Source organism: Agelaius tricolor, unplaced genomic scaffold (genome assembly GCF_023055355.1).
Source record: "Agelaius tricolor isolate 1412-34295 unplaced genomic scaffold, bAgeTri1.0.p SCAF_14, whole genome shotgun sequence".
Classification (NCBI taxonomy): Eukaryota; Metazoa; Chordata; class Aves; order Passeriformes; family Icteridae; genus Agelaius; species Agelaius tricolor.
The window spans coordinates 12,628,985-12,656,182 of NW_027269274.1; the positions used below are offsets into that span (position 1 = coordinate 12,628,985).

A 27,198-nucleotide genomic window follows, 5' to 3' on the forward strand; every position below is an offset into this window, starting at 1 on the left:
CTGCCCGGGGGGGCACTGCCATGGGGACACTGCCATGGGGACACTGCCCTGGGGGCACTGCCATGGGGACATTGCCATGGGAACACTGCCATGGGGACACTGCCCTGGGGACACTGCCATGGGGACACTGCCCGGGGGGCACTGCCCTGGGGACACTGCCTGGGGGCACTGCCCTGGGGGCACTGCCATGGGGACACTGCCCGGGGCCGGAGCGGAGGCCAGGGACCTCCCAGCGGAGCCGTGTCCCGGTAGGAGCCCTCCCGTCCCGTCGCTGCCGTGTCCCGGGGCGGTTTCTGCGTCCCGCTGCTGCCGGGCCGTAGATTGAGCGCTGCCGTTGTGTGGGTACACCTTCTGGAATAATGGGACCCGTCAATCTGCAAAATAAGTGAATCTGCGTTTTGCAAAGGAGGATTTGGTTGTGTTAAAGAATATAGTCAGATTCAATAAAATGCTTCGGAGCCCGTTGAGTTATTTTACTATTCAAGATGGCATTTAGGCTTATGCTTAAGGCCAAATGCTTACTGAATTCTGTTATTTCAAAGGAGGTTAAGACCTCAAGATCTGTCTGGAATAGTGTTGCTTCTGAAAATCTAAATGTGGTTGGCAAGACCTTTGTCTTGCCAAAGGTACCAGAGATAAAGGGAGACATCCTCTGGTGTGTTCTCCAGCTGATGTAAGAGAAGTGCTGCCCTTGTGAGGTTGCAGAGGAAACTAAGCAATAATAGAGAAATAGACAGTTGAGGTGGAGTTTATTGTGTGCACAAAATCTCTGAACTTCTTTGCTTGTATTTCTGTAAAATTATAATTTATCAGACAAAATTACTACATTTTTTTCCCCTCCAAATATTGCTTTGCAGCTTATTGTTTGGTACTTTCTATACATCAGCTAAGAAGTCTTTGAAACTTTCATTTAGGGACTAGGACAAGGGAAGGAAAGAAAAGAAAGCCTGGAGTTTTTCATAATAGTGCACTGCTTATGAAGTCCTGTGAAGCACAGAATATACAAGATGGGTGATAAAAGCAGTAAGATTTCATCCCCTGCTTCACAATAGATTCCCTAAATTAATAGATTTCCATTATACTTGCAGAATTTTAAATAATATAGCCAACCAGACCTGGCTCCTGCTTTTTGTCGGAAACAGCAGGTGGCAATGTAATTTCAAGCATCTTTTCAAAACTTTCTCATAGAGAAAATCATTCTCTAAGGACTATAAAACAAGTTTCACAGTCCATTTATATTTCTTTTTATTTTAATATTTTGTTAATTATTAGTTTTGCTAGGCAAGTGATATGTTCTTTCAAAAAGCTGATAGTAGTTGACTGGTGGTTTCAGAACTTGGGTAAAAAACAGTTGTGTTCTTTGTAGACAAATCAAGACTATCTACAACACTTGTCCTGCATATATGGGATTGGATCTTTCAAAACTGGCAAGTCTTTCAGGTATTTGATAAAATACTATGCAAAATAAAATTATTTAGGCTAATAAGCAGATTGTAAATTGTGTAAAAGAACTTCCTACACGGTAAAAAAAAATTATTGATTCCATACTGCACACTTGGCTTTATGTTATGAGGGCCAGATAACTTTTTTCTTTCAGACTGCCTTGGGAATGTCCTGTGTTATTCCCACATTAAGAGGCCAAAGTCTAAAAATATCCAAAGTCCCTTAACAGAGCTGCAGTTTCACAACCAGCATTCCTAAGTCTTTGATTTATCTTTCCAGAAGACTGAGTAAAAATGCTTTCAGGCTACATGCATCTCTCTAAGGCTCATGAAACACTATACAAGCACTTCAATCACTCATTAATTAAACTTTTGAATAGCTTATGTAAGCCAGGTAAGAGGATGAGATTTCAGTGGGAGGTAGGTGTTATGAAAGCCCCATCAGGTGTCTGTCTTGATCTCCAGACACATAAATACCATTAATATCTGGTTGTAATTGACTTAAGAGAACAAGTCACATTGATTTTTCAATCACTTCTTCATGAGAACCCCACTCAGAATGGTTGTATCTCTTTTCTAGGTGGATAAATGGATTGGCACAATGATTAAATTCAGCACAGTCAGTGATGCCTTGTGGAAGCTGGAACAATGGGACTTTGGCTTGGAATTCAGTTTGCAAGTGTATTTGCAATGCAAATGCAGCTGAGAGGGTCCCCCAAGAATACATTTCTTTGGGGCTTGCATATGGAATGTAGCCAGATTTGTATTTGGCATTGTTGCTGCATGAGCAAGTGTTTTTTAAATAGTTGAATATTGCTAGTGTGGTTCGAGTCCATTAATTTCTGGTTTTTAACTTACTTTTGGAGGAAGTGATACCCAAACTTTATCAGAATAATATAAGTTTCATAGAAAATGTATCCTTATACCCTACAATATCAGAAATCAGATTTCAGGGCAGAAATCATTATCCTTCCTCTTAATACTTGTATGTAGTTTCTGTACCCAGCCATTGCAGCAAAGGAAATCAGGAGTGTCCTCAAAGTTTCAAATTCATATGTAGCTTTCAGGGCTTCTGGAGTTAAATGGGAAACCTAAACAGTTTTGGCCTTGCTTCCAATACATTTTAGATAATGCAAATGGAAGTTTTTAGACTTGTTTCCTTGATTGCTTCCTGCAAGAGCAACACGATGAAGAGTAACTATCAACTGAATGCAATCAAATGCTAGCATGAGATGGTGTTAATCTTTAGCCAGCAGGCACTTGATGATTAATGGAATGAACGTGTGATCTGTGTGCCAAATAAACTGAGTGTTGAAATTAAAAAAAAAATCTTTCTTTAAAGAAAATAATTTGCTTTTTGATACTGCAGTTGATACAGGACTGCGTGTTCTGATTCTAAACTATAATTCCAAACAGGGGCTTATGTGATGTCCATAAATTAGTCTTTATATCTGATATCATAGATTACTACATACTGAGAAGTTTATGAACACTAGAATATTTCTAAAATATATTTCTCTGTAGCAGAGGAATTCAGTTTCTGAAACCTGCCTTTGTAGCCAAGAAATGTGCAGGCCATCCATACCATACTTGTGTTCTCAGTGTGGGGTTTTGCATATTTCCTTCTTTCATACAGATGGACTTAAATGATAGCTGTGCTTGAGATTGTGTACATGGGCATTGTGTTTGCATAACTTGTTCTGTGGAGTATTAATACTTTTATATTCTCAAATATACACAGTTTAGATCACCAGGAAACACATAAGGAGTATAAAGAAAGTATGTTCTAGCTGCATCATTGAACTGGGAGGAGAGACTTGGGAGTAAACAACCCAAATTTATGTAAATTGAAACCTGCAGCAATCTTTTCCTTCCATAACATGGAAACCATGGGTTTGATTGGGCTGCAGTCAGATGGATGGATGGTAAAAATGGCTGTTGTTCCAATGGAGTTGTACCATATCAGAACAAGAAATCTTAATTTCCACTTGAGGTAAAACCTTCAATTGGCTGCTTGGGCTCTATAGCATTAACCATAAGTATTTGTGAAGTATTTTGTGTATTTGGGTATCTCATAGAGACATAGAGACATCAAATTGGCCCTGGCACACCTAAGAATGGTAACCTTTGCACTCACATTTGTAGGAATTATTCAGAGATGATATAAACTGGATCTTTCCCAAAAAGGTTACTCACTTTTTAAAGCAAGCCTGCTTCAACAGGACAGGTGTGGTAGCTGCAGGTCTGTTTGTGCACAGTGCTTTCAAATTGCACATAGCCATAGTTCTCCTTGCAGCCAGTTCCTTGCAGCCAGTGCTGTTTCTTCACATGGAAATTTTAACTGAAAAAAAATCTGAAATCCATCACAAAAATTCTTTCAACGTTTTTGTGACTAAAAAGGATTTCTATGTAGAGTTATGATAGAAGTTGTATCAAGTGTAGAAGCAGAACTTATGGTAGGCAAAAGGCTATCAAGGAAAGAAGGTATTGCAGTCTGAGTTAAGAACCTGAGGGGCTGCAGATTTTTACCATGTTTTCTTTCTGCATTCTTACTAGCAAAGAAACAAAACCTCATGGTCCTTTACTGTAATACAGAGGGACTGTCAAAACATGAAGTTGTCATGTTCCTTACACATATATTTCTCAACAGGTGTTGGGAAAGAATAAATTTTGCACCAAAATAGCAGTATTTTTGGGTAATGAGAGATTAGAGTGCTATTTATATAATATGTAGTGTCAACTTTGGATTTTTAAAAAAAATTAAATTATGAATTATCAGCTTATTAAGTGGGGATGGACAAGTGTTCCTTTGGAACAATGTATCATTTTTTTTCTACCCCTAAAAACATATTTTGATGTAGTTTATAATTAAACACTATAAAAGCAAGGATTACCACTTAACATTTCATTTTTGTCAGGAAAGCATCTCCTGCAAAATACTTACAAATTAGTCTCTTCTGCAGTCTTGACTGAAATGCATTATGCAGAAATCTGACAACTGCTCAGTACAATTTGCAAGCTGCAGAGAATTCAAAATAGTCTTTGATGTCTAGGCAGAAATTCACTGTACAGCAGGGAGTTTAGGTTGGTTCTCTGCATTTTATCAGCCCATGTTGTGTTTAATTAAGACATGGCAAGCGTCTCAGGATTAGCCTTTGACAGCTCAGAGTTTTTGCTCCAGGTCACTAAGCCTGTTTTATTTTTTCCCTCTCCCATTTTCCCCCTTCATAAAATTCCAACAGGCTGTCAAATCTTCTACTTTTCCTGAAGGAGCCTTATTTTGGATAGAGACATCAAATTGGCCCTGGTGAGTTCTTCAGCTTCATGCACAGTAACTGGCCCATGTGAGCTGATGGGATTTTATTTCATAAAAGCATTTAATGTTATAAAATTAATATCTCACAGCAGGTATAAAATAAATGTCCAATATGAGGACTAAAGAAACTGTCCTCACAAGAAATCAGTCAGTATGGATTGGAACATACACCAATGAAAGCTAAGTGAGAAACAAGAACCTTAGCAAGAACAGCAGAAAATAACCAAATAATTGAACTAGTAATGATGTTTGTTTTTGTTATCAAATATTAATGGTTTTCATGAAACCAGGAAAAACTGTGGTAAATCAAATACTAATAAAGTAAAATTGTTTTATAGTTTAAAAATTAAGAATATTGTCTTAAAGAGACCAGAGGAGAAAAGAGAGGGAAAAGCTCAAGTCCTCTGCATATAAAAAATGGGTCAAGCCACTGAATTTTTCTGAGCAAGCACCTTCCCTCTCCTTTATTCTGCTTTTGTATACATACACTTTTAAAGTGCAACTTACCTTAAAATGTCCATAAATTAAAAACTCCCAAGATATAAACAACTATATCCATTCAATAGGAAATGTTCATCAGAGCTTGGACAAATCATTATGCAGAGGATATTCTAGGAGAAAGCACTGAAGCAATCAAACTTGAACCAGCTGCAGAAATAAAAAAGAAAATTATAGCTTTGGCAAATGAATGCTAGTAATTATATTTCCATCACTTTGTATTATATTGTTTGTCTTCTTGGGATAAGATTGAACTTATTCAGTCTGAACCATTCTGATGGTTAGAACTTGGGCAAAGGGACTGTTCAAAAGAAGCCCTGAGGGAAAGTAAAACCATGTGTTCACACTGTAATGGATCATATCTGAAAAGTGAAAGGTGTGTTCTGAGCTCCTGGGGCTTCTTCTGTTCCATTTCTAAAGCCAGATTTTCCAGGGATTTTAGGGTGGACTCAGCACTGAGTTGAGAGCTCCCTCTACTTGGGAAGTGAGGGTGGGTATAAAGGGGCTTCTTTTTGTGCAGGAAATAAATGGAGCCCTGACAGTATGTAAAACAAATATTTTTTCTTCAAAAATGGATGTTTACATGCTGATTGGGGGGTCACTACAGAAATGCTGTGCATGTTAAAGTGGGTCAGTGAAGATGTAGTAAGTACAAATATTATGCTTTATTGTAACATGACTTAGGAAAATAATTAATATACCCTTGTGATGTTTAGGGAATATGGGACTATTTTCTGTATTTAAAAGTTTTGTTGAGATCATCAATCTAGATTAAAGTTTATTTGTCTGATAAAGGTAGGGAAACACATCCATGGGCCACAGGCAAAAATGAGCCTGTGGAGATCTTTGACTGCCTAAATCATGCATGTAAAAGATAACAGTAATTGCAGATTCAGCTCTGAGTAGAAGAAATAATTGCAGAAATTGATTTGGTTAAAAACCATCAACTACACTGAATCCTCCTGCCTGTTAAATTTAACAATAGAAAAAGGCTTTTAGAATTGGAAATATTTTGCTTTCATGCTTATGCCTTGTTTTTAACCTGCCCAAACCTTAGGTATAGCTGAAACAGAAAATGCAGCATAATAGAGATTTAACAAAAAAGGAAAGAATGACCTATGCTAATGTAATGCTTTCTGTCATCTTTTGTATGAGTGTCCCATTTTGTCAAGTTTTCTAAGCAAAGCTCTTTAACTGTAACTTGCTTCTTAAACCAAGTTAGGCTTGATCTTGGATATATTTCAAAATAATTTAAATAAATCTCAACAAATGCTACTTGCTGAGTATTATCATTTTCATTAGTGCTTTAGAATTCCTGAGCATGTAAATTAATTTAGTTGTAGTCCTTATCAGTCTTTGAAGAGAATGTTAATTATATCTGGCAATAATTGTTTTGCAGAAAATTGGGAAATCAGCCTGGATCTCTTTGACAGTTTGTGATTCAATCCCACTTCATGAGTAAGCTCTGCCAACTGTTTTGTTTTTACAATGAAAGCTTTATATATGTGGGGGTGTGTATACACATGCATACATATATTAAATATATATAAATATATGGAGTTCTTATAAGCATACTTACCCAAAAATATAAGTATTTACTGTATTTCTTTTCTGTTCATTCTGAAAGCTTCACACTGTTGAATTAGATAAGCTTTAATAGAAAGAGATTGGGACACCAGTAATTCAGGATATTCTTTTTGAATAGGCAAAGGAGCTTTATTAAGAAAAGGAGATAAAACTGTTGTGCCATGGCTTTCAAAAATGTTCTGTGCTTCTGAAAAACAATTATTCCCAGATATAACTGACATTCTCTTCAAAGAAAAAACACTTATCTGGCTACTACAGGACGAGCCTGAATGTGGTGATGACAAGTGTGACATGGAACCATCGTTGCTGCAGCTCAGGTCAGGCTGGAGTTCCTTCTGCAGGGAGTTCCTTTTCTGTCCTGCTGTAAGCAAGTGCACATCTGATAGTGCTGCTGTATTATATTCTGGAACAAATGAAATCTGCCAGCCATTATTCCAGTATATACAAGAAATTGCTTCATACTTGGACAAATCTTTATGGGTTATTAAAAAGTTACCAGTTTCTGAAAGGGAGTTCTGTAGTGCTGAGTCATTTCTGGGTTTTTAACTGAGTATGCTTTCATAACATGGGTAATTCAGAAGTGTACATTATTGGATCATAATCATAAGAATGACCTGAATTCTGTCTCTTTCATCTACACCAAGTTGAAAATAACTGGGGTCTAAAAGGATTATTGCCAGACCAATGAATGTTTCAGAAAAGGAATCTGTATCTGGAAAGGTGCACGTGTAGAGGCTGCACACTGACACAGTAATGACCATTTATGTTTCTAACAGTCATTACAAATATTTTCCCTGGGATTTTGGATGATTATTCTTAGCCAATTGTATGTCTGTGAGTGCTTTTTGACTTATATTTTGGGAGTTAAATTACAGAGCTAGATATACTGTATGCTGCTACTATCCTGTCAGAAATGCCCAAATGGAATTTCCAAAGATAGCCCTGAAACTGCCCTATGGCCAGGAGCTCAAACACTCTGCTTGCTCTTCCTGGATAATTGGGGTGTAACCTCTTCCCTCCCTACTTCACTTTTCCTTTTGCAAAAGAGACCAGCATTAATAAAGAATTTGATAAGGTTTTTCTTCAAATATGTTAGATTGTACTCTAAATGGCATCTCTCTTTCATAGCATGTACACTGCTCTTGTTTCCAGTAACACAGAAAAATGCAGTTTCATCTCATCTCTATGGCTACGTGGCATTATGCAATGTGACTTTTGAAAAATTGTAATTTAATTTTTTTCCAGGTAAATGAATTCTTTTGTTCAGTCTCAGGGAGAAGTAAAATACTGAAAATAATAGTATGAGAAAGGCTGCATGGCTCTTCATGTGTATGATATATAATATTTCATAAATGATTTAAATAATTGGCAGGAGTGAAGCTTTGCATAAAAGCTCCTCTGGAAGGGATTCCTTATACAGAACTTGCTGTATACATATCATATATCATATACATATACATATCATATGTATACATATACATATCAGATACATGGCTGCAGTATAGGAGGGGTGGTTGTCTGAATGATCTCTCCCTTTCTCTGTGTGTGTGTATATATATATATGTATACACAGAGAGAGAGAGAGGGACCTGTTAGATAGAAGGCACCTGTTGCCTGTGTCTTTTTCACTTCCATCTCTTTCCTTAAAAAAAGGAGTTACTGTGTTTTCTCATGCTAAGGAAATCAACATCATAGAACACTTGAGATCTTTCTGAATGACCTTTTTATACCTGTGAAGTTTGAATAAGCCAAATAACACCACCATGGGATTAAACTAAATTTTAAGGCCACTTGGGAGATCATAAACTGCTTGCACATTTAACTCTTGGTTTGGTGAATAAAAAGATGATGTCTGCGACAACTAGAACTTTATGTCATGCAAAATTTTAAAAAAGGGAGAAAAATAGGGGCAGTGGGACTGTTGAGTGCCTAAAGGGCTGAAGCTGCTGAGCAGTTTGTGAGGAACTGATTTATGAGAGTTCCAAGCTCAAAATGCAGGTGCTTCAGAAACGGCTATTTCTGTCTTCCTAATAAGTATGATACAGCAATGAAGACTTTCTCTTCCCTCCTTCCATCTGTGTTCTACAGCCATCTGTCATACCTTATCCCTGTTTAGATTGAAAGTGTTCCTGATTTATGCAGTGTTTGTATTTGCAAACTAAACAACCAACAGGCTGCATGTGACAGAAGCTGTGGGACCCATGGATTTCACTTGGCAGGAATGCCCCTGTTACAAGAGGCCATTTTTGTTCTTGGAGTTGTTAAATTCTGGTCTCTAATGCTTGTCACAAAATAACTAAGAAAAAGCACAGTTGCACTCTACTGTCCTTAGGACACACCACCTCTGAATAATAGCATATTGTCCAAAGGATGTCTGGAAACAACTGAGTGACCAGAATGGTAACACTTCCTAAAATATAACTCAGGCTTATCAATAAATAGATTTTTTTTTCCTCTGATGACAAAGCCAAATGTCTGTTATTGTATATAACATATAGATGCTCCGTAGCCTTTGATGAATCTTTAATTTGACACAAATGGAATTTTTAACTAAAATTACACAAGCATTTATTTTAGATTTAAAAATGCTATTTGATCTATTATAAATTTATCCAGTCAAGTGTGTGTCAGCACTTTAAAGATAATAATGTTCCTTTTTCCTAGAGAGATATGTATTTAATATAAACAATAATTTAGATATATGCTTACTCAAATTATGACCAACAAACAAGTTGAAACTGCAAATGAATAACTTGGGAAAGATAAAAGTAGCTCAGAAGTATCCTTACTGTGTTCCTATGAAATATGATTGCATCAGGAGAGCAGCAGAGGGAACAGCATATAAAAATGAAAATAATGTTTCAACAATTTATGGGTTTTTTTGATAGCTTTCCTTCAAAATCAGACCATGAAAAGACCATGTCTGCTGAAAAGGGGGCATATAATGTTGAGAGATTGAGTAAAACAAATGAATCTTTAGTTTATGTTTTTGCAATAAAAAATAGCACTGATAGTGCTAGAACAGTGCTAGGAAACAATCTGGATTTTGAGTATAAGAACTGTGCAAAGTCAGGGATACTGGTCCACCTTGGGTTCTACAGTAAGAAGAAAATTTTAGTCTCAGGGATAACACTGTATCCTAAATTCCATCAAAACCTCACCACCAGAGGTCATTGGTGTAGGCATCACCATCCCTGTACTGAGGTGCTGACCATTGCTGCACCTGTGCTAATGAAAAGTACTTCATCAGTAACTCTGTAACTTCCACTAATTCTTCTGGTATCTAGTCCATAATCACAGCCACAATTCCATTGCAACATGGAGTTTTTTTCTTCTACAAATAAAAATTCTGATGATTGCAGTACTTTATTCTGATCTTTCCCCCACCTCTCTTATTCATATCTTCCTTAGGCTTTTTTGCTCTACTTATGTCTTAGTCATTTCTACACCTCTGAAAGCGTTCTACACTCCCAGCTGCTCTGGCAAAGCATCTCTAAGATCCACACTAATTACATGGGTGGCTTTGGTGACCACAGCTTAAATTTCAAATGGCAATATGCAGATCTTGAATATTTTCTGTTCTATATCAGAACTGCATGATTTTGGAACACCTCAGTTTGAGCTTCAGCAACGTACAGGATTTGTCTTTTAATAACTCAGTGTAGGAGAACTGCAGTACCCCAACCGTCTGCTTTTTGCTGAACTCTCTGAAGCAGCCAGTTTTGTCTTGCAGACGTGGCTGCTGCACATGCTGAGTGCTGATTGCAAGTATTATCTTAAGAGAATCACTTCTCAATATTTAGGAACATGACTCTTCTTTCAAAGGCATGCTTTTGGGCTCTTATACCCCTGCTGGCTTCGTCTCACCAGGAGCTACCTGTCAGACACCACCCTTTAGTTCCACAGCTGCCTTTGCTGCTGGGTTGTGTTTATCAAAAAAATGAGGAGGAAGAAGAGGGCTGTAAAAAAACCAACAATCTGCAGCTTCTTAAGAAGCAAAGAAAGTAACCTGGCAAGAAAAAGAAAACCTGTGCTACAGTGCAAGCAGGGTCTGAGAAGGGCCTGAAACCAAGACTCAGAGCCTTTGGGCAGCCTAATCTGCTTTACAGAGAGCTGGTGAAAATTGAATGCAGGTAGGAGCCCTGCAAGAAAAAGTGTAATCAGAATATTTCTGCCAGGTATTTTTCCTTGCCTACCAACCTTCTGTGTTAGCAGGTATGACAGGAAAGTTCAGTACTGGGTGTGCTGGGCAGGAACTGTGCAAGGGCTTGGAGATCTGGGGGGTTTATGTGCTCACAACCTGAACTCACCTTACTCCTGAGTACCTGCTGCTGTACCAAACTAAATCCTTCATAAGCCTGATCTTCTTTCTTCACTTGTGTTCCTTATAATACATTGTGAATCACCATAATCTCTGCTCTGTAATGATACTACAGAAGTGCTATTTCACTCAATTAATAGAACTGTAAACTATTATAAATTAAATAACTGTTAACGTCCAAAATACGTAGTTTTCTCTAGTTATGCTCCCATGTTCCCAACTTTTCTTCTCATTAAAAACCACAAACTCTTTACATTACCTTTTATTTCTAAATTAACCCTTCTGTCTGTCAAGCACAGGCCATGGAAATGTTTAGGATCCTAAAATTGCAGCTGAACCTTAACACCAAAACCATGAATCCAATTAACTGCATAAAAGAAGCAGAACAAAATATTTCCAGTGAGATAAGGTTTGTGCAGAGAGGTAATATGTTTTCTTAGACCAATTGCTGTAGCTGCAAAATATTTCTACTAATTTTCAAATGTACTCCTCTTCATGGCTGCGTGGTCAAGGTATTAAAAGAGATTTAATGCAGGAAATAAAAATATATATTTGAAAATTGAAAATACATTTAAATAAGGAGTAGAGCAATTTAAGTAAGTGTAAATAAGATGCAGAGAAATGTTATTTAAAATACTGCTGCTGTTACTTCTGCCTCCTGTTTTATCCCAAGGTCTCTTTGGTTCCTAATTCATGTTAAAGATGGTCATACACAGCTTTCCCACAGCAGTAGCATCACAGTCTGCTCAGGGATCAAGAAATCATGCTCTGTATTGTAGTCTGATCTTTCATGGTTTATAAAAATCTTTTTAACTGAGCTATACTCAAGTGATTAATGCATTTATCCTTCCCTTCACAGGCTGCTGCTGTAAAATATGGTTTGCCTGTCTCTCTTTGCTACACGTATTTGCTTTCTGATTGCCCTGAAGATTTCAGAATAAATTCAGTACTGCATGGCAAAATACTGCTTTCCCCAACATGAAAATCTTTTTGTTTACAGTCAATAGTTCACTTGTATATAGGTGTCTGACATCCTGAAGGAGCAAAAAATGGAAATAAGCTATATTTGTGAGGTTTTCCATTGCTTTTCTCTTACCTTCTCTGTGGCTGATAAATGTAGTGAAATTTTGCATTGCATTGCTTCCTCTAACTTGTAATTTAACAAAAAGTTTTACCAATACTTCTATTTGGTTCTATTGCCTGGCTTTTTCTGGGAGTTCTAAATCTGCTTCTCATCATTTCTCCATTGCTTCAGCATAGATTATGGTTTTCTTCTGTTTTTTTTCACATCTGTCAAAAGAATCCTCAATACCAATGCATTGACAGGAGCATCTATATTTCTTCGCCCTTAAAGGTGAGTGAAGGATAGAGTAACAATTGTTTATAGGCTTCATTTTTCTTCCTGTGATTTCAGAGTGTATAATTTTTCAGCTGATTTAAGTAAGTTTTCTTCCCAAGATTATGTCTAAATGGACAGAAAAATCACGGGGAGATGAAAGTTGCTATGGTATATTTAATCCATATCCAGAACTGGTTGGAAACAACCCCCCCAGATTATTATTTATTTCTACCAAGCTTAAAGTTTGACACTTTCCTGTGGTGTTTTTGTTTGTTTGTCATTTTTCAGTTGGACTCTCCCAATAAAGTCAACTAAACAGTGAGAAAGTTCACAAAAATGGACAAACCAAATTAGTAATAATCAAACCAATTAGTAATAATTAGTAATAATCCAAATTAGTAGTAATGGATTTTTTTTTTCTTCTCTAAGCATTACTTGATAAAGTGGTGACAAAAAAAAGAAATCCTTGAATTTGCAAGAACTTTATTATGAGAGCCACCTTCTCCCCCATGGCACAGTTACACCTCAGGCACAGTCACGCTCACGATCTGCACACCCTGAGTCTTGCAGCCCACAAGAAATAGAAGTGCCAGACTGGCAGGGAGGAATTCCTGTACTTTAGCAGCCATTTCATACCCAGTTGTAGGGAAACGTTATATAATTTCAAGCTGACAATTAAAAGTATTTCTCCCTTTTTATTTTAACTTGTGAGTCTTCTCATTTTTTTTTCTATATAGCTTAATAAAGAAATAAAAAGTATTCAGTTTATTTAATGTCAACCTCCATTATTGGTATGCACATAAGTTCTTCTGTTAGAATGTAGGATTGTGTTTCTATCACTGAAGTCACAGATTGCTCTTAGTTAGAAAAATAATCAGCAAACTTTATGAGTGGAATAGGATGTAAAAGTGGGATTGGAGCAATGAAGAAAGCAGAAACTCTCAGGGGAGGAATGCAAAAAAGGCACTGCCACGTTGAATCCTGGATCTAAAGCCTCCCCTAAGGAAAGTGCTTCATCTGCAATCATCAGTACTGAATAGGCTTTCTTTAAAGGCACATTGCATGTTCTGAGGGGAACTTATTCATTAAATGCTTTTGCAGTCAGACAATCATCCAGAGAGAAGGAACTTCACCGACAGTTACATCTCTGCTAGTAAATTAAACAGGTTCAGGAAACACTTCTTGGCACAGAAACTGAACTCTTGAATTGTTAGAAAAAACATGTTTTGGACTGGACAAACTCCCTCCAGCCCAGTTCTCAGGCATGTTTGGAAACTGGCATAAGTTTGTGCATATCCTCAGCTGGAATTCTTCATGGGAATATGCTGTTTTGGGAGTTGAGAGAGTCCAGAGGCACAAATCAAGATAATGCTAAGCCATTTCTTCTTTATACTAGGGAGTTGTTCTACAAAAATTTAATGACATGTGCTTGCATCCATATGGTTTACAGGGCTGGTTCTAAGTGATAAAATAAATGAGAAAAAGACCATAATCTCTTTTTAGTTCTAGAATTGGTACAATAGGGGGACATAACCTCTTGAAGTCAGATCCTCAAGTAGTGGGCAAGTTTTGCTCAAATGTGGGAGAAGTCCTGATATTTCACAAAGTCAGGCTAGTAGATGATTGACATAGAAATACTGATTAAAGGATGTTTTAAAGCCTTTATTTTAAAGTCTATATTTAATCTTCCATTTTAAAGTTTACATTTTCTATTTCTTCAATTTTAAAGACCAGAACTTAAATGAAGTAGTCAGAATTGTTTGTGCTATTTGTTATTCTGTGTCACAGCACTGACAATCTCAATGACAAAATGGATATCCAATGGTTATAAGATCCTGTTGTGAGTAAAATGGGACAACAAAGTTAAAGTAACTCCAGTGAAGATAATGGAGTATGTGACAACTGTCTGGTTACTGAAATGTCTAGCCTTGTTTAACCTTAGGTTGTGCATGAAACAAAAACTACATTAGTGAAGGTAGAAATCTAATGTTCTTGTGTTCTCTAGATTGTTTTTTTTTTTTTGCATAGTACCACAAAAGTTTGGGATGAACCACAGAAGTGGGAAAAGTGCTTTCTTCTTAAAGGCTCTGTGACTTTGTAGTGAAGAAGATTTCAAGATTGAGACAACCTGAACCTTTGTATCACAGATTTTTTTTTTTTTACTGTGGAATTTGTGGAGGTTTTTTCATGTTTGCATGCAGACTATTAATGTATGTGTAAAAACACCTATAAAACCATGTTGTAAATTAAGTTAATATATAAAATAAATCCAACTTAATTCCCCATAAATGTACTTTGTGTAATCCTATGAAGTATTATAAAGTGGATATAATGTGTTACCCTCTCAAAACAGTCCAGAAATTGTCTCAGTGTGTCTATATAGAGTAACAGATGGAATGCTATCAAGTCACCTTATTATAAATGTAACAGTAGTGTGAAGCTCACACCTGCTATGTAATGTCAGTTATTAGCTAGTAATGAACCTTTATGGGAGCTGGAGTTGCCATCCATGGTCAGGTGTTTTGTATTTCTGATTATTCAGTTGGATACTCAACAGAATCCACAAGGAGCACAAAGGAGGGAAGCAGCTGTAGACTCAGTGTCACTTTCAAAGCAGCCATACAGGACTACTGGTTTTATTATTTTCACATTATTCCTGAATTTGGTTATTGAATAGGGCCATGCTCACTGTAGAAATTTGCTTCCATTGGGGACTGCTGTGGTGGACAGAATTTAGCTCCCCCAGCTCAGGTAGTTTTGTTCTGCCCTCCCACCATGTGCGTGTGATTAAGGCAGTGCCTCAGGCTTCAGTACTCAGCTGTTTAAAATTGGAGGGGATTGTGCTGCCAATAAAAGGTTCCCTCACTGACTAACTGCTCTGTAGGTCTGCTGGGAAAACGTGATGGACAGGGGTGAATGGTCCTTCAATGCCAGTGTTTGTACGGGCCAGGTTTGCTGTGGAGGTGGAGATCACAAGTAGGGAAGGAGATGTGTTTTCTACAGCTTGTGAACTGAGAGGAGAGCCTCAGCTGCCTTCAGATGAAGTGCCTCATGCTGACACTTGTAAGTAAAGTTTTGGTATCTAGATTTACTTTTCAGGAGTGAGGTTGGCATTTGAAAGCTTAATTCTTACTGTAAACTTAGTTGGATATTAGCTCTGAAATGATTAAAAAACCCAAACCAGCATCTGAGAGTTTGCTAGTCAGTGCTCATTTAGCAGCTGTTCTTTGTAACAGACACTGTGCGTATTCTTGTGTACAATGGTGGGAGCAGTAACACTGGGTTTCCAACCAGGAAAATAAAGGACCATTGATGAGATTTAAAATGTTAAACCTAATTCAAGATGTTTAAGCTGTCTTTGCTACATACTGTTAGAAATTCCTGGAGTTTGAGTTTTTCTAAGGATTATTTTTAACTCTCTGAAATATTTTGTGGAGTTGGTGCAAAAGCCTATTAATAGCCCTGTTTTGAGATGTGGAAGCTGGAGATCTTCTGTGGATGGGTATTTTTACTATTAAATTATTTTTATATTTTTGTTCTGTTTCTAGCTATGATGTTAATAGTATCTGCCAGAGTAGCTCTATTTCTATCCTGAACAGATATAGGCTGTGTAGTACACAATAAACTGCTAAATTATGTAGTTACAAATGAGTATATTTTCCTTGTTTGTTTTTGCATTATAATACATTATAATGAATTCCTCAATGGCCTCTTGTGTGTTCAGGTATATTCAAGTAACACTTTTCTATCTTTTGGAAAACATGTGATCATGTCAATTAATAGTAAATAAATTATACTAATAGTTTTTAAAACCACAATAGCAGTCTTCAGTGGTATGTCATGAGGAAAGCAAAACAGAAGCTTAACACGTAGTGGAAGCTATTTTGTAATTTGGTTTGAGAGGTATCTGTAGGTGAGTATAGAAACTGATAAAGGGGAAAGAACAGTTCATAGTTAATGACTGATGAATGCACCATCTCTGTGGACTAATAGGGCCTCCTTCTGAAATCAACAGGAAATTGAATTTTATTTCAATTACTTTGTTTGTTTGGAGCTTTTTGTTTCTTTCGGGTCAAGTGCTTACTTGAAATCTGATCACCACATCATGGTAAAGGCCATTTTTTTTTGTTTTTTTTAGTTCTGTAAATTTCAGTGTAAATCAAGTTAGGGAAGCACAGAGGAATAGGGTGGGGCCAGGTTCAATGACTAAAGCTGAAATACATTTTCCTGAGTTTTTAAAGCACACACCTGCAGTTGCTTGCTAGGAATTATGCAGCAGGGACCAAGCTTCTATTTGTATTTCTGTTTTTAAAGAAATAATATTCATCTTCACCAAAACATGAGAGGGACCTAGCTGCTGCTAAAGTCTTAGTACCACAGGTGAGGAGAAAGAATTGGGAAGGATGAAGGGATGCACAGGAATTGAAGAGAGTAACTAGCATTACATTATATGTTGTGTGTATATATAATAACATTTTATATTATATACATGATGTATTATATATATGTTGTGTATATATATATATAATAATGTCTACATTATATGTTATGTTGAGTTATTTATACTTTGAATAAGTAAACAGAATAGTTGTAATGTTTTATACTCTTCTGCTTCCAAGATCAGTATAGCATAGATGAAGGAAAATAAGAGACTTGAAAAATCTGTATTTCATATTTACTTTACTTGGTTAGGGCCTTAATGTGGGCTAATTGAAATTAAAAAAAACAAAATAACAAACCACTATTAATTTCAGTGGAGTTTCCATAGCTCCTGACGTGAAAGCAGAAAGAACTGTGAATATACTGCATTTTTAAGGTAGAAAACAAATAAACTGAAGTCTGCTAGCCAAAAATCTATTTGAAGATGGAAACTGTTGACAAGTGCAAACATTAGACACTGCATCACATGGCACCTTATAATATAAATAGTGGTTTAAGTTTTACAACAGACTGCTTTCCTCTAACAGTTGGTTGAAAGATATTTCTAGTAATTAATGGGAACCTCTTACAATAAAAAAAAGAAAAAATTGTGGTAGCTTACTTATATGATCTGGCTTTTTTTGTGCTTAATGGCACCCACCTGCATCATGGCACTGAGGACAACACAGATGGTCCTGTGATTAGACTGAAATGAGAACTTTCATCAGCTGCAAAGAATTCAGCCTTAAGGACACAATTGTTATTATCCTACCCTTTGGATTTGACTCTAGCATGGTCTTGAACATAAGGAATGAATATTATTGAAGGGTTTGGATTATGTGACCCTGAGGTTCTTTGCATGGATGTTGTTTCTATTAATACAATAAGTAGATTAGCTGTAAAATTCTGATTACTTTTCCCCTCCTTCTCTTGAACTGCACATTTTTCTAACAAGTCTTTTTGAGTACAATTTGGCAAAATATTTTTTTCACACAAAGATCTCCAATGGTCTTATCCATGGTGGGTGTATTTTGTTCTTTGGCACTGGCACCCTCCTGCAGAGGGTCTGCAGCTCTGGGATGGGCTGTGATGAACTCTGCAATAAAGTTTATTCAATGACAGCAAGCTTGATTCATTGCAGTGTTGTTGCAGCCCTATGGCAGCTCTGTCTTCCCACAGTGATTATTCCTTGGAAAGAAGATTCTTGGGCTACTGGTCCCCTGTCAGGACACTACTGGCTTTTGCTGGCTATCACAAGGCCCTCAGTCTTTGCCAGTGAATGAGTCACAAAAAAGATAAGGCAGGACCTGATGTTCCTTGTCTTTTCATATAGACAGGAATGGTGTGACATGTTGTTTAAAAAACTGCCAGCAGCTGACACCTCTTAGAACAAAAGTCCTGTCCTCATTAACAATACTGAGACAGAATTGGATTTAGCAATATTGAGACAGGTCTAGAAGAGGTTCTTATTTCACACTGAATCCAAATTAAGGGCTAAGCTGAAAATGGGCACTTCTTGTGCTCTGAAGCATTCAGTGTAGTGACCCACATTTTGTAGTGCTCGTCTGTTTTCTTACAGATAGTCTTGCAAACTCTTGAGGAATACTTTGCTTTTCAGATCAAGTGAAATTATTTGTATACAAAACCATGTCCCTTCTTGTCAATTTCTTCAGGAACAGATTTTCTCTGTCCGTATTTTTCATGGTTTTGAAACTACTTGAACAGAAATATCTTTAAATAAGTATGCAGGTTTAAAAGCAATTGAAGTCAGCATTTTAATCATGGCTATTCCATTACTTTGAACTCAGAAAAAGTATTTGCCCTCTATTGCAATTATAGCTAAAATAGGTGGGTACTGTAAGATTGTGTCCCTTTCTTAGGGAAATAGAAACCTGCTATGCTCCTTCTGGGAATGACATTCTAGCATCTCCAAATAAATACCTATGACAGCCAATTATTTCAGCTGGCTTTGGATAATTCAGATACTGCAATAAAGTGTTACACTAATTTTAAATACTATTGGTTGAAATCAATTTGATTTGACATAGTTTTAAACAGAAATTCCGTAAAAGTTGTTCTCAATGCTGTTTAACAGTGGTATTTATAGATGGCTATGTGGGCAAGAGAGAAATAAAATAGAGATTATATTAAAGCAACTACAAATCTGAAATTGTTCTTAAAATCATTGTTATGGCAATGAGATCAGGAGGAGACTGATAAAATATGTTTGTGGAATTTTGTGTAGGGTAAGGTATGAAGGTGCATTGATGCTAAAGACCAAAGGTGATCACTTATAATTGTATGCAAATTGATTAAACTAACAAGAATTGAGAAGAGGGAAAAATAGAAAAGGAACAAACCCTCTGTTCTTAGGATGCCAGTGATGTTTAGAGAAGTTTCTTTCACTCCTGTTAATAAAAACAATAAAGTCTAAGGAATAATTTGTAATGCAGTTTGCAGTTTTCTTATGGAAAAGGCTTTCAGGCTTTGTGTAGCAGCTAATCCTGTGGTTTTTTTCCCCCTGCATACTGTTTTTTGAAAAAACCCACAAATAAATAGAGATGTCGTCTTAATTTCTTTGACGCTTAAGCCCAAACACAGATTGAGATTTCTGTGTTTGTTCTGTTTCTGTAAATACACACATATAGCAATGGCTTTTTAGACATCATGCTCTGAAGCACCTGCCTTTGAACATTTCTGGCCTTCAGTGAACAGGGGCGAGAAAGCAATCTATCCTCTGCAGTTTTACGCAGACCTAGGTGTATTTTTAGGCTGTTTCCCAGTGAGTAAGGCGCTCGCAGCCGATGGCTGGGTGGGGACTGGAACCCGCGGGCTGCCGATGAATGGCCAGAGCCAGCCGCTCGCAGGGATCACGGGCTGCGGTGCGTGTGCTGCCGCCGCCGCTGCTGCTGCTGCTGCCCCCGGCGGCTCCGCGCCGCGCCGCTGGAGCCCCGGCTCCTCGGGAATGCTGGGAATGTTGAGTCAGGGACTGGCAACCCAGACAGCCGGGCTCGCAGCTGACTGAGGGAGACTCGCTGAGGGACGGAAAGACGAGGGACAGGGGCACACGAGCCTCCCCCGACCGCAGCAGGTTCCTTGTCGTCGGCCCCTCGCAGGTATTCCGCGGCTCCGGCTCGCCCTGCTGCCTCCCTCCTCCGCGCAAATGGGATGCCAGCTAAACGTGATGTTGTAAAATCCATGTGAGGACGAAAGGCAGATGCAATGATTTGAAAGGTGAGAAGCTTGAACAAGAATATGGCTGGGATGCATGACTGTAAATTTTCTGTGATTGGGGAAATGCTGGATATTGCTTTTCACAACTGTCTGGTAGCTGAATCTGGAGATGAATTTGCAGAATAGGCTTTTTATATTGCTTTGGAAATACATCGTAATAAATGGGACCAAGTGCACATCTTATTCTGGTAACAGAGTGCCTCTCCCTACAGAATCGTCAACCAGAAGCCTCTCTTGCAATTTCTATTAAAAGCAGCCATAGGACTCTATTTTTTAATGTTTTTAATTTTTTTTTTTGGTGCCTAGTGTTTAAAAATATTATTCTTGTTGTTAAAGTTTTCTAGAACAGAATTGATGGGTGTTTGAAATTCCTACCTTTATACCTAAATAATGGATAATGTTTGGTGTTTTAAAAACCGTGTCAGGAAAAAAGGTGGGAGATTTCTGTTCCTTTCTAGTGGCTGGCAAATGGAAACAGACGCTAACAGGGTATTATTTTTCAGTTATATAATTAATGAATACTTACAGGGGTCCCTCATTTATGATGCTGGGGTTTATTTTTTTTTTTTTTTGAGAAAAGCTCATTTTAGGCTGGACAAGTGATGAATGTGATGATGTCCACGCCTATGTTCACCAAAGATACATATTTTCCTGGGAGCACTACGGTAGTAATTTGATGAAGAAGGATTTTTTTTTTTTTATTAGTGTGTGATTGATTTCTAGGCGGCTACCTGCTAAGCCTTGTGATGGATGGATGGATGGGAATCTATTCCCTTAGCGGCGAATTGCTCTTCCCGTGGTGATGGACACGCGGGCCGACCACTGGCATTGGCAGACACGAGCTCGTTGCACACGAGCGCGGCCAATAAGTGCAGCCAAGGGGTGGGCAAATCCTACTTGCCAGGGTTAGTTTTCTGGTCGGCTTTCTAAATCAGTGGTTTCACTTAGCTGTTGTCGTTCGGGATTTGTTTTTATTCCCATCCCTGGCCCTCCAGCCCCACGTGCGTGTCCAGGGCGGCCGCCTCGAACGCGGCCCCTTCCCGGCAGCCGCCCGGGCGCAGGCCCCGCTCCGCTCCCCCTCCTCGGAGGGCGGGGAAGGGAGGGAGGTTCCTCTCCATCAAGTCGCTTCGGCCCTGGCACTTGGTTTTCCCCGTCGCCAAGCTGAGGACGGAGCGGATTCCCCGTGTCAGCCCCGCCGCCCTGCCCTGAGGGGAGATGCTGGGGATGCGCTGCCGCCCTTCTCCCTTCCTCCGTTCCTCCCTCCCCCGGGAATCGCAGAGCTCCACAGCCTGGATGGGGGCGCAGAGCCCTCCTGCGGCCCTTCCCCAGCTCAGGGCGGGGGAACATCGGGCACTGCCCTCCCAGCCTCCTGCTCGGCAGCGGGGCTGAGGGAGCCCGGCCGCCTGCCCGGCCCGGCTCCGCGCAGCGGCCGTGTCAGAGCTGCCCGTCCCCACCGGGACCCCAAACCAATCCCTCTGCCGGGGGGATTTCCTCGGACTGTCCCCCCCTGAAGGGCGGGGGATGGCGAACGCTCCCACAGCTCAGGTGAAGAAGCAAACACCAGCCATAAAACCCCTCAGCCGCAGTCCCCTCACGGTCCCTGTGCCGGAGCAGTGCATTCCCCCGTAGTTCCTTTCCCCCAGCAGAAGGAGGAAAAGGGTCCTTTTTTTTTTTTTTTTTTTTTTTTAGGCGTCTGTTCCTGCACACAGAGTGTATAATGGTATATCCAGGTCCCTTAAGAAATATGTTTCTGTGGGAAAAGATTTCTTAGTTTCTTGATGGAAGAAACTTGCAGTCCAAGCCTTGGCTCTGTGGGTGACTGTGTTAAGGGCTCTGTGTGAAAAGTGCCTCCACATCTCCTCAGTGCCTTAAAGGAAGCATTTTTACTGCTGTTATTTTTGTTTTGAGGCTCTGTGTAAAATGGTTTTCAAAGGCATCAAGGTGAGTTAGCATTTTCAATTTTCCTAGAGGAATGTGGGAGGAAGGAGAGACTTTCTGTCCAGTGAATGAACATGATTTCTTCTGTAGGCTCATTGAGATAAGGGCAGTCCAGCTCAGGTTGGAACTACACCTCTGAACTATGGAGAAAAACCCCATGAGGTGTTTATGAGCATGCCCAGGGTGGGGTAGATCTTAAAATTAAACATTGAAAAATTTCTTGGTTAGTGTGTGGGTGCCTTATTGTACTCATTATCCTTGCTCTTGTGGTTTGCCAGCATTTGGACAAGACCCATCTCATGGCCTCTTATCCTGTGGGTGCTTCTTCAACTCCTCCTAATCTATTGCTAGTTAAATTCTGGTGGATGGTAGTGTGAGATCCAGCCTCCATGCCAGCCCCTCCTGCTGTTCCTTGCCTGCTCTGAAGGCTGTAGAAAGGTGTGGGCCTTATCCTTAGCAGCCAAATACCAAAAGAACACATGCAACCATTTTAGAATGTCAAATATATGTGATACTTAGAGAGTTATTTATTCAGTATGTGTTTTTGTGTAAGCATGCTCAAGGTGATATTTTTCCTTTTGCTTTAGAAAGATGATTGTTACTGACCTTTGAAGGATGACTAAGAAAAAAGAGTGGGTTGTTCACCCCTCAAAGAGAGTGAGGCCACCAGCCTGTGTATTGCTTCCAAAGACCACATATGTTCCCCCACCTGTATCTCTTAGGGTGTTTATTATATTTTTATCCACTATGATGCATTTGTTATCATCTGCTTAATTTAGTTTTTAATGCCTGGGAGATATATGTATATATATATATGCGCAGAGGATCTTAGATCCACCTAGGAAATATTACTCTGATACTGATTTTTTTTTTTAAATTATTATGTGACCTTTCTTATCTGTGATATTTTATTTGTTTGGTTTAGGATTGTGTTAAATTTTTTTTGTGATTTAAGTCTTAGTTTTTGAATGATCTCATATGTATTTAGGAATTATGAGCTTGCCTCAATTTACTTATATTTTGCAGCGCTAACACTAGCTTTTATTTTCTGTGAAGTGCTGGCAAAGGGTAGGAGCTATTTGAAAATAAAATGACTTTGTAATTTCTTTTTCAGGGTCATAGCTGAAACTAAATTCTGAAAATGAACTCTGTAGTGCTGCTTCTTCTGAGTGGTACCTTGACACTAAGAAAATACAAAGGCATATCAGCAGAAACATCATTTAAGTGTTGTTCTGGAGTATTTTGGTTTTATTCCATTTTTAAAGATGTAGAGTAGTTTATAGAAAGAAACCATCTCTTCCAGTCTTTCTGAAATCAAGTGAAACTGACTTATGTTGGTTTGTTACTGCTTGTATGCAAGATGCACACAAACCCCCAACCTGTTTCCTTGGCAAGCAGCAGTTGACTGCTTGTAGAGGTCCAAGGACTTTTCTAAGCATGGATATCCGATGGTTGTATGTCAAAATGTGGGTGTCTGATGAGTTAGCATTGTGGAATTTAAGTTTTGTTGTTGCTTTCTTGGCAGTTGATTTCAGGGATTTTTATGATGAATTTAGTGATGGTGGCTTTTAGATTCCCAGCTTTGGAGTATCTTAAGTAGCCAGGATTTGTTTTGGAGTAATGGCAACTACTAGGAGCCACATCTCCTTTCAGGGACAGTCTGTCAGGTGCTGAGCTCTGCCAAAGAGAGAGGAGGAGCAAAGATGTTTCAGCGCTTCTCTGGATAAGGCTCCATTACTGCTGCACCATTTCTATTTACAGAAACTTGGAATTCTTTTGTGATATTAGAAATTTAAACTTTGCAATGGGCAAGTGATGTGCCGTTCCTTTACTTGAAAATGAGAATAATGAGGGAGATGTGTAGAGCTGGAATTTCTGTGCTTTCAGGAAAGCAGACAAATGTGTCCAAGAGTTTGAGGTGTATGTCAGTTTGAAGTTGTGATTGGATGTGTGGGAGTCTTTAACATTTTGGATGTTTAGCAAAGCCAGAGCATTTCTGTGAATTTTAAGATTAGGTTTTTGAAAGGTGATATTTGCTTTCTGACTATCTTAAAAACTCATTCTAGGACAGTCTTGCAGACTGGCATTCACTGGAAATGTTTCAGGCTAGTTACCACGTGACTAATGATCAATGTACTTATTTGGTTAGAATATCCCACTTGCAGCAAATACTGTTTGGTGTTTTTTTTAATACTTCCCACTGTTTGTCCTGCTCATTATCCTATTCCTCTAACTGAATTCACAGTGCAGATGTAGAATCTAGCAGCTAAATTCTACAAAAATTGAAAATTGGGAGATTTTCAAAGTGATTTGACACTAAACTCTCATTGTGTGAGAAATTACATGGGACATTGAAGTAAAAGGATTGGAAATGGTGTGTGTCTATATAAATATATAGGTGTATGTGGGAATGATGTGCTGTTTCAGGAATCACTGTGGAGCTGGGGTGGAAGGCACTGGAGAAAGCCTTGTCTGTAGTGATGGCTTAGTTGGATATAATGTGCAATTTATTTTGAAGGAAGTGAAAGAAATGTAACAAATCTCTGCCATTTCTGCATTTTGCACAGAGCATTGGTAACGTGTGGGGCAGTTTCCCTGCAAGTGAACAAATCAGATCCCTTGGGATGCTGACTAATGGGACATAACCTCCTCCATACTTTGAGAGGTTTACAGAGCACATCTTGGTCCCTTTATTCCAATGCCTCATGGAGGTTTAGTGTGTCTGTGCATGTGGTTACACTGTTTGGGATGTTTGGATTGTTTCATTGCAGGACTTGGAGGCCATAGTAATGGAATTCTCAGGAACTGATTTTTCTTTGTCAAATATGAGTTGAGTCCTGTTAGAAATTTTGCTGCTGCCTCTTCAGTTTTTCAGTGTTGTCATCTAAACACTTTTCATGGTTGGTAAAATTAATTTACTGGTAATCTGCTCAGATATATATTTCATTATCTCTTGGCACATGCAGTGTCTAAATTATTTAATTAATTTATAAAACAGCACAGGTCTGTGTTCTTTCTGTGATGGTGAGGTTTTTGACTTAAACAGCTTTCTGCAGTGCATTCTTTTCCTCAAAATATATTGCTGAAATGCAGTTCTTACCACTTATGTTCTTTGAACAATTCAGATTAGTGGACAAATATGACCTAGTAAATAAAGCACAGTTCCTTTTGTTTACCTATGTCCAATAATAGTGGAAGAAATGGGTACTCTCAGGGGCTTCTCTGGAAGACAGTTTGCTGTGTACAGCAAGTTTATTTTTGATGGCTGAGTCTTGGCAGTCATGATGCACCTCAGCTTTCATTTATAGACCTCATTTGAAATCTGCTCAAGCCATTTGTTTTTCCTTAAGGAAACAGTTACAATAACGTCTGTCATCAACTTCAAATGTTAAGTCAGATGCCTGTGAGGACCTAAAAATTGTACTTTTGAACTGGTGTGGTTGTGCTTAGCTGAGTGTGAGCCCAAAGGGGGCAGATTGGGCTGTGCTGTGAAATTATGAGCCAGCCACCAAGTGCTTGGGGAACTCTTCCACTCTTTTGGCGAATAAATAAATAAATGAAAAGCAATTCCTGAAGTGCAAGGTCTTCTAATGGTTCCAGGATGTTGATTCTATGATGAATTGAAAGCTAATCTGCTAAATCACTTGCATTGCTTACAGAGGCTGTAAGTTCCTTGGACAGCTTTGATCTGATGTGGCTGAAGCCCAGCCAGTTGTTCTTTGGCATGGTCCTGAAATGTGCATGCTCTTGTGTCTGGGCAAAGACAACAGAAGAGGGATGTTCTACAGGTTTGTACATTGTGATGGTTTCAAAGCAAGCTGAATGCACCAATATGCTTCTTGTTTTGCAGTTTGAGCAGGCATATTGCTATTCTAGAATCAAATAAATGTCAACTGCAGAATGGGTATTTAGGCTTGCTAAATATCCCAGTATTTAAGTATTCTAAGAAACTGCTGGAGGCTGCATAGGTAGTCTTAATAGCTGATCCTGTGACTATTTTGTTGCCTTTTTCCACAGAATGGAAGCTTTGTAGCAAAAAAGGAGAAATATAGCTTTATCTTGCAAATGTGTAAGCGTGTGTTTAGTAACATGCATGGGAGTAGCCGTATTGAATTAAATTGAAAGTGCTCCATTGTGTGGGAGTATCTCTGTTGGTTTCTAAACCATTAGGAATTATGTCAGACTTTTAAGATGCATTTATAATTGTATATGACAGACTATTTTAAAGCATACTTAATGTGGAAATAGACAAATTTACAGGTCAAACTATAAACTTGGTCAGTTTCCTTTTACACTATTGTCACTTCTTAGGTTATTTTCTAAAAGGAATGTAGTCTTTAATATGCATTTAATATATATATAACCAGCGGAAGAGCCTTTTGTTTCAGAGTTTGTGTAAATGCTGACAGTATAGGAATGACAGAACAAGTCTGGTCTTTCAGACTTTTCCTGGAAAACTTTTAGGTTTTCTTAAATCATGCTTACTTTTAAGCTCTACCTTCTGAAAGGATAATTCAGTCTATAACTGTGTTTCTGTAAATTATTTAGTCATTCAAGTTAGGTAAATGCTGGCAAAAGCAAAGCATAACTGTGCTAATAATTAGGCATAACTTTCAAGTAATCCTGAATAGTGTTGTGTACTTCTACATTCTATTATTTTTTTCTCCAGAGGAGACTATTTTAGTAAAAACTCAAAACACATGATTGTTGTTGTTGTTTTTCTTTAATAGTTATTAAATGAAACGTACTGTTTGCCTGATTTACCAAGTGCCTTAGAATAATCCTCCACAAAATACTGGAGCTTATAAATGCAGGCTTGCATTGATAAATGAGAGTTCTTATTGAGAAGGGAATAAAAGGCGAGTGAATAACAATTGCAGGATGGAAGGCATGATGAATACAGACTAGGGTGCAGAATGCAGCATACAAGACACCTGCATACCTGCAAGGATTGAAATGTTAGGAAATATTTGTCTGGAAAACCAAAAGCTTGCCAGCTCTTCAGGAATATCTGTGTGTCCTGGGAAGGTCATTATGGTGCAGGGAAGCTGAGAACCAGAAAACTGAGCAGGGACAAGCAGTGTTTTGGAATTTGGGTTTCTGT

The 27,198-nt window shown here is 38.5% G+C and overlaps 1 protein-coding gene across 11 annotated transcripts in view; it reads left to right on the plus strand.

Annotated features, from left to right (window-relative positions):
• Positions 1–19,716: 19,716 nt before the first annotated feature.
• The window catches only part of ERC2 (ELKS/RAB6-interacting/CAST family member 2), a 407,180-nt gene continuing 399,698 nt past the window's right edge, over positions 19,717–27,198 (plus strand). For 9 of the 11 annotated variants that reach the window (XR_011681174.1, XR_011681175.1, XR_011681176.1 and 6 more), the window contains exon 1: positions 19,717–20,156. The gene's annotated coding sequence lies outside the window, so the exon portion shown is untranslated. The remainder of the gene's footprint in view (positions 20,157–27,198) is intronic. The other 2 variants (XR_011681178.1, XR_011681179.1) reach the window with 1 other exon arrangement.